The sequence below is a fragment of the Cannabis sativa genome, chromosome 7 (genome assembly GCF_029168945.1).
Source record: "Cannabis sativa cultivar Pink pepper isolate KNU-18-1 chromosome 7, ASM2916894v1, whole genome shotgun sequence".
NCBI lineage: Eukaryota > Viridiplantae > Streptophyta > Magnoliopsida > Rosales > Cannabaceae > Cannabis > Cannabis sativa.
Genome location: NC_083607.1, coordinates 54,663,464 through 54,669,463, shown reverse-complemented (window position 1 = coordinate 54,669,463; position 6,000 = coordinate 54,663,464).

Sequence of the window (6,000 nt, the reverse complement as noted above, 5' to 3'; positions counted from 1 at the left end):
TAGAAAAATACTTCAAGCAAAATAGATAATATCTATCTAGACTTTCATTGACTAATTAATTCATTTTCTAATTATAATATATTTTAGTTCATTTATTTTAATTAACCATTAAATGAAAAAATCATTGATTTGAGTTGGTCCAAAATTAAAATAAATAATTTTCAACTTTAATCTATTTTTCAAATAAAATTCGAAATTTTAAGCATTTAAATAAAAAATTTCATTTCGAAAAGAATAAAAACATGATTAATAAAGTAAAATAAAATATATTTTGAAAATTATTCAAATTTAAGTTATTCAGAAACAAGATTTCAAACTTAAAATAATTTTCTATTTAATTAAATATCATGAAAATAATAATATTTAAGTATCAAGAATGAAATCAACTTAAATATTTAATTTTCAATTTAATTAAATGTATTAAATATAAGAATTAAATAATTAAGTATAAAAGAAACTTAATTATTAATTCTAATTTAATACTAGGAAAAATATTTTATAATTAAATTGGTTTAAAATTAATTAATATAAATAATTAATTTATAACTTAAAATATTTTCGTAATTAATTATTAGAAAAATATAACTAGTACTAGAAATAACTATCTAGAAAATATATATTATTAACTAAGTATTTTTCTAAAATTAACTTTAAAATAGTAAATGAAAAATAAATTCCATATATTTTAAAAGTTAATTATGTTGCTAATTCAATTTTAATTAGGTTAGACTAATATAATTAACGTAATACAATTATTTAAATAAGGCAAATGTGCCTTCATAATTGGGGTAGTTAATGTGAGAGAGGGCTGGGTTCAGTATGTCGTACCCACTGCTATTGGCCCCCTAACTCTCATACAAGGCCCAAAGAAGAGGAATTTAACCTTTAAATAAACAATTGTTATTCATTGAATAAGCCCAATTCAAATTGGGCCTAAATAAATTTACTTATGTCAAAATTTATTTTAGCAACCTAGTCCATTTACTTAGTAAAACTTAAATGGGCTTTCTATATGCATCTAAGCCCAATAGCAAACATATAGGCTCACACAGGTCAAATGATTTGGATGGGCCCTATCATGTTACTAGGTTTACAGAAATGAAAGAAGTACAAAATTCACCTGTTACAAATTATTTATAAGATCTATTGACAATTGAACTATAATTAAAATCAGATCATTGGATCTTTCAACAAGTTAATCATAGCAATTTAGATCAAATAAATGATAGGTTTGTTAATTTTTTTTTTTTTAGATAAACAATATAAAATTAAACAAACATTGTCCATGTAACAGATGTGAAATAAGATATTAATATAATTAAATTATTATTCTTAAACTAACCAACTAAATTTTGAAAATTTAGGGTTGTTAAAAAAAACCCTTAAATATCTCAAAATTTAAAATTGAAAATTGAAAAACTAATTTAAAATATCTAGGTTTATTTAAATTATTTTTATTAAATTAAATTAAATATCATAACCATAGAAAAAACATTTTTTTGCTCTCTCGTTTGAGAAGAGCCTTTCCTGTAGGAATGCCTAACACGCTTGACATAACCATGGATGATCTCCTTGATCGTGCGAACAACCTGAGAGTGAAAGATGATGAAGGATGGGAAGTAAACGAAGACCGGGAAGCAGAGGTGGGAAACTCGTGTCTGATGGGGAGATTTTGCACCACCAAGAACCTGAACAGAGCCCTTATTCGAACCATATTGGGGAGAGTTTGGGGTCTTGCAGAAGTTGACTGGGGAGTCAAAATCAAAAAGGTTACAACAGAGGCTTCATTCTTGATTTTTTCATTCAAGAACGGTAAGGACCTGGATAGAATTGAGAGTAAATCTCCTTGGATACTGAACAATGGGGTCTTGATTCTTCAGAGACTCATCAAGATACCGTTGAAATGGGAAGACGAGATGAAACGATTTCCTCTTTCAGGAAGAATATTAAATCTCCCTATGAAATCAATAACTAGAAACAATATGTTACGTCTGGCTACGATGGCGGGAGAGGTGATAGCTATTCAGAAGGAAGAAGTGGCCAAGATAGCTTTGAATGGGAATTTTTGGTTCAAAGTGTGGATTTCAATTGACCAGCCACTTTGCCCGGGGTTCTTATTTCCTAGTGCTGAAGGCAAAGTTTGGCTACCATTCAGATATGAAAGACTCCCATTCATGTGCTTCAATTGTGGGAGAGTGGGACATGATTTCAAGGCCTGTGGAGAACACCCTACAAAGATCAATACAGGAGAGGATCAAAGTTCAATAGCCTATGGACCATGGTTGAGATTTGAAGACACTCCTATTCGAAGTGGAGACAGGAAGCCACAACTGGAAAAGATGGAAGCCCAATCAGTAAAACAAAAACCTACGGGAGAAACGCTATCTGGGCAAGGGATTAATATTGTGCCTACTATTACCAATAGGAATTCTCAGAAACTGCAGGTAACATCCTCTAACCCTCTGTTATCTTATGATTTTGAGAACCTAACACGCAGGATTAATGAACAAAGCACGGGGATCAATGGCGGAGAAGATCTTGGCTCTGGTTCAAAGAAAAGGGCAGATTTCGAGGCATTCTTAAACAGGGAAGCGAAGACGAATCTGAGTTTGGGCAAAAGAGTTCACTGGGACGAAGGTGGAAACCAACAGGGGCTGGATTTGAATTTGAATTTTAATGAAATGGGGGGAGAGTGGAGAGAGGTGCATATCCCTATTGGTACAGAAGATGAATCGGGGAACTCGGGCTCTAAGAGGGATAAAAGAAGGAAAATTATACCAAAGAGAACCAGGAAGGGGACTATCAATGCAACTCCTCCATCTGTGAGCAATATAACAGACATGGAAACAACTAAGGAGGTGACAGGGAAAAGGAAGGCTCCAGGGGACATTTCTAGTTTTTCTGATTTGATCTCTGGAATGAACTTGAAAGCGGCGAACCCAGCGAATCTGGGTCGCCGAGAGCCATGAATATCTTATTTTGGAATGTTCAGGGGCTTGGGAATCCCTGGACATTGAAGACCCTTTGCTCCCATGTTCAAGATCATCATCCCGGGATGAATTTCTTGTCCGAAACTAGACTTAATGAGATCGCTATGGAAAGAATCAGAATTGCTCTGGGTTTTGAAAATTGCTTTGTGGTGCCAAATAAGGGTAAAAGTGGGGGTTTGGCTCTTTTGTGGAAGGACACCTTTGTGGTGAGTATTAAATCATATACTGTTTCTCACATAGATGCTCTTGTGGAAAATGGTATGGGGTTTTCTTGGCGTTTTACGGGTTTTTATGGTAGTCCTGATCCGAGAGGAAGGAAGTCTTCTTGGCAGCTGTTGGAAAGACTTCGTGATTTAATCCAGGGTGCGTGGCTTTGCGGAGGAGACTATAATGAGATTATGCTAGAAAAAGAGAAAAAAGGGGGAAGTAGGAAACCTGAATCTCAGATGAATGAATTTAAGAATGTGATTTCCTTTTGCAAATTCAGGGAAGTGCAAATGAAAGGTGGGGAGTTTACTTGGAGCAATGGGCGGCAATCCAACCTCGTCTTTGAAAAGTTGGATAGAGTAATGGCAAACCAGGAGTGGTTTAAAAGTTTTAGATCTTCAATGGTGACTCTCCTTCCTTGGTGGAATTCGGATCACCGTCCCTTGCTCTTATGTGCGGATTCTAAATCGAAATGGTCGACTAAAACCCCTAGGTGGAAATCTAGATTCCATTACGAACAAGCTTGGGCTGGGGAAGAAGAGTGTACCGAAATCGTAAAATCGATATGGCTGGATAATTCTAACTGGGGCTCTACTCATGGTATAAGGAAGAGAATTAATCATTGTGGCGAGATCCTCCAAGATTGGAACAAAGATAGAAAGGCAGAATTGAAAGCTAGAACAAAACAACTTAAAAAGGAACTTAATCACCTGTCTAGCTCGGTTGAAGATGAAAACTGGAGTGAAAGGAGGAAGGTTGAAAAGGAACTCAATGTTATGGAAGCAAAGGAAGAGATGCTTTGGAGACAAAGAAGCCGTGCTTTGTGGCTAGCTCATGGAGACCGTAACACTAAATATTTCCACCACAAGGCATCACAAAGAAAGAAAAAGAATACAATAATCGGCTTATATGATGATAAGAAGAAATGGTGCACCTCGGACAGAGAAATTGAGAATATTTTGGTCAGCTTCTATTCGAAACTCTTCACTACTTCGAAACCTAACGGTGACATGGGTGACATTCTCAATCGTTGTGTTCCTAACCGACTTTCTTACCAAGATAATATGGACCTTCTCGAGGAGTTCACAAGGGAAGATGTGAAAGAGGCTATACAACAAATCCATCCTCTCAAAGCCCCTGGAAAGGATGGTCTCCCGGGGTTATTTTACCACACCCATTGGGAGGAAGTAGGAGAGGAGGTGATTACTACATGCCTTAAAGTTCTGAACAGTAATGCAGGTTGTGATTCTATTAATGATACACTTCTTTGCCTTATTCCCAAGACTGAAGAGCCAACAATGGTGGGGGAATATAGACCTTTAAGTTTATGTAACGTCCTCTATAAAGTGATCTCAAAGTGCCTTGCTAATAGAATGAAACTTAGCATGGATAAGGTTATCTCCGAGAACCAAAGTGCATTTATTAAAGGGAGACAAATTCAAGATAACGCCATTCTCGGGTTTGAGAGCCTCCATTGCTTGAAGAAGGGGCGGTTTGGAAATGGAAAGAAGATGGCCCTTAAACTCGATATGTCAAAGGCCTATGATCGAGTTGAATGGGTCTTCCTTGAGGTAATGATGAAATGCTTGGGTTATGATGAAAAATGGATCACAAAGATAATGAAATGTGTAAGATCAGTCACTTTTTCTATTCTGCTCAATGGGGAGGCTCGGGGTCATATTGTGCCGGAAAGAGGTTTGAGACAAGGAGATCCTCTATCTCCCTTCTTATTTCTAATTTGCTCGGAGGGGCTATCTTGTCTAATAAATGAAGCAAGCCAGGCTAATAAACTCCATGGACTTCGATTCGGTAACCTTGAGAAGAAGTTAACACACCTCCTTTTCGCAGACGACTGCCTCATTTTCATGGAAGCAACGGAAGAGGAGGGTCAAACAATATCTGAAGTATTGAAGGTATATTCTTCCTTATCTGGTCAGTGTATTAATTTTACTAAATCTAACCTTTGTGTGGGCAGAAATATCTCTAAGAATGAAGGAAAAAGACTGGCAAATAACATGGGGGTTACCTTCACTGAAAACCATTCCAAATACCTTGGCCTTCCAGCTTTTGTTGGCAGAAATAAGAAGGAAGCCTTTGGCCTAATTCGAACTAAGATTTGGGACAAGCTTCAAGGGTGGAAGATGGGTCTTTTTTCTCAAGCCGGTCGTGAGGTTTTGATTAAATCAATCATACAAGCTATTCCTGTGTATCTCATGAGTAGTTTTAGACTAACCAAGGGTCTTATAAAAGAGATTCAAACTCTTATAGCGCGCTTTTGGTGGGGATCAACTAAAGATAAACACCAAATCCATTGGGGAACTTGGGAGAAACTTTGCAAAGATAAATGGAGTGGTGGTATGGGGTTTAGAGATTTGGAGGATTTTAATCAAGCTCTTTTGGAAAAACAAGGGTGGCGGTTGGTTATAAATCCGGACAGCTTGTATGGCCAAGTGTTAAAGGCCCTCTACTATCCAAATTCTGATTTCTTCATGGCTAAAACCGGTTCTGGGAGTTCAAATGTATGGAGGGGAATCATTTGGGGAAGGGAACTGCTTATAAAAGGTTTGCGTTGGAAGGTGGAGGATGGTTCAAAAGTGAGAATAAATGAAGATAAATGGATTCCAAGAGGAGCCCCATTCCGTCTCAGATCTCAGGTACAGGTTCCAGCTAATACATATGTAAATTTCTTAATCAATGATCATGGAAACTGGAATAAGGAATACATAGAGAACCATATGCATAGTGAAGATGTCCCTTGGGTTTTGGGAATTCCAGTTAATTCAGGTGGCGACAAAGATGAGAT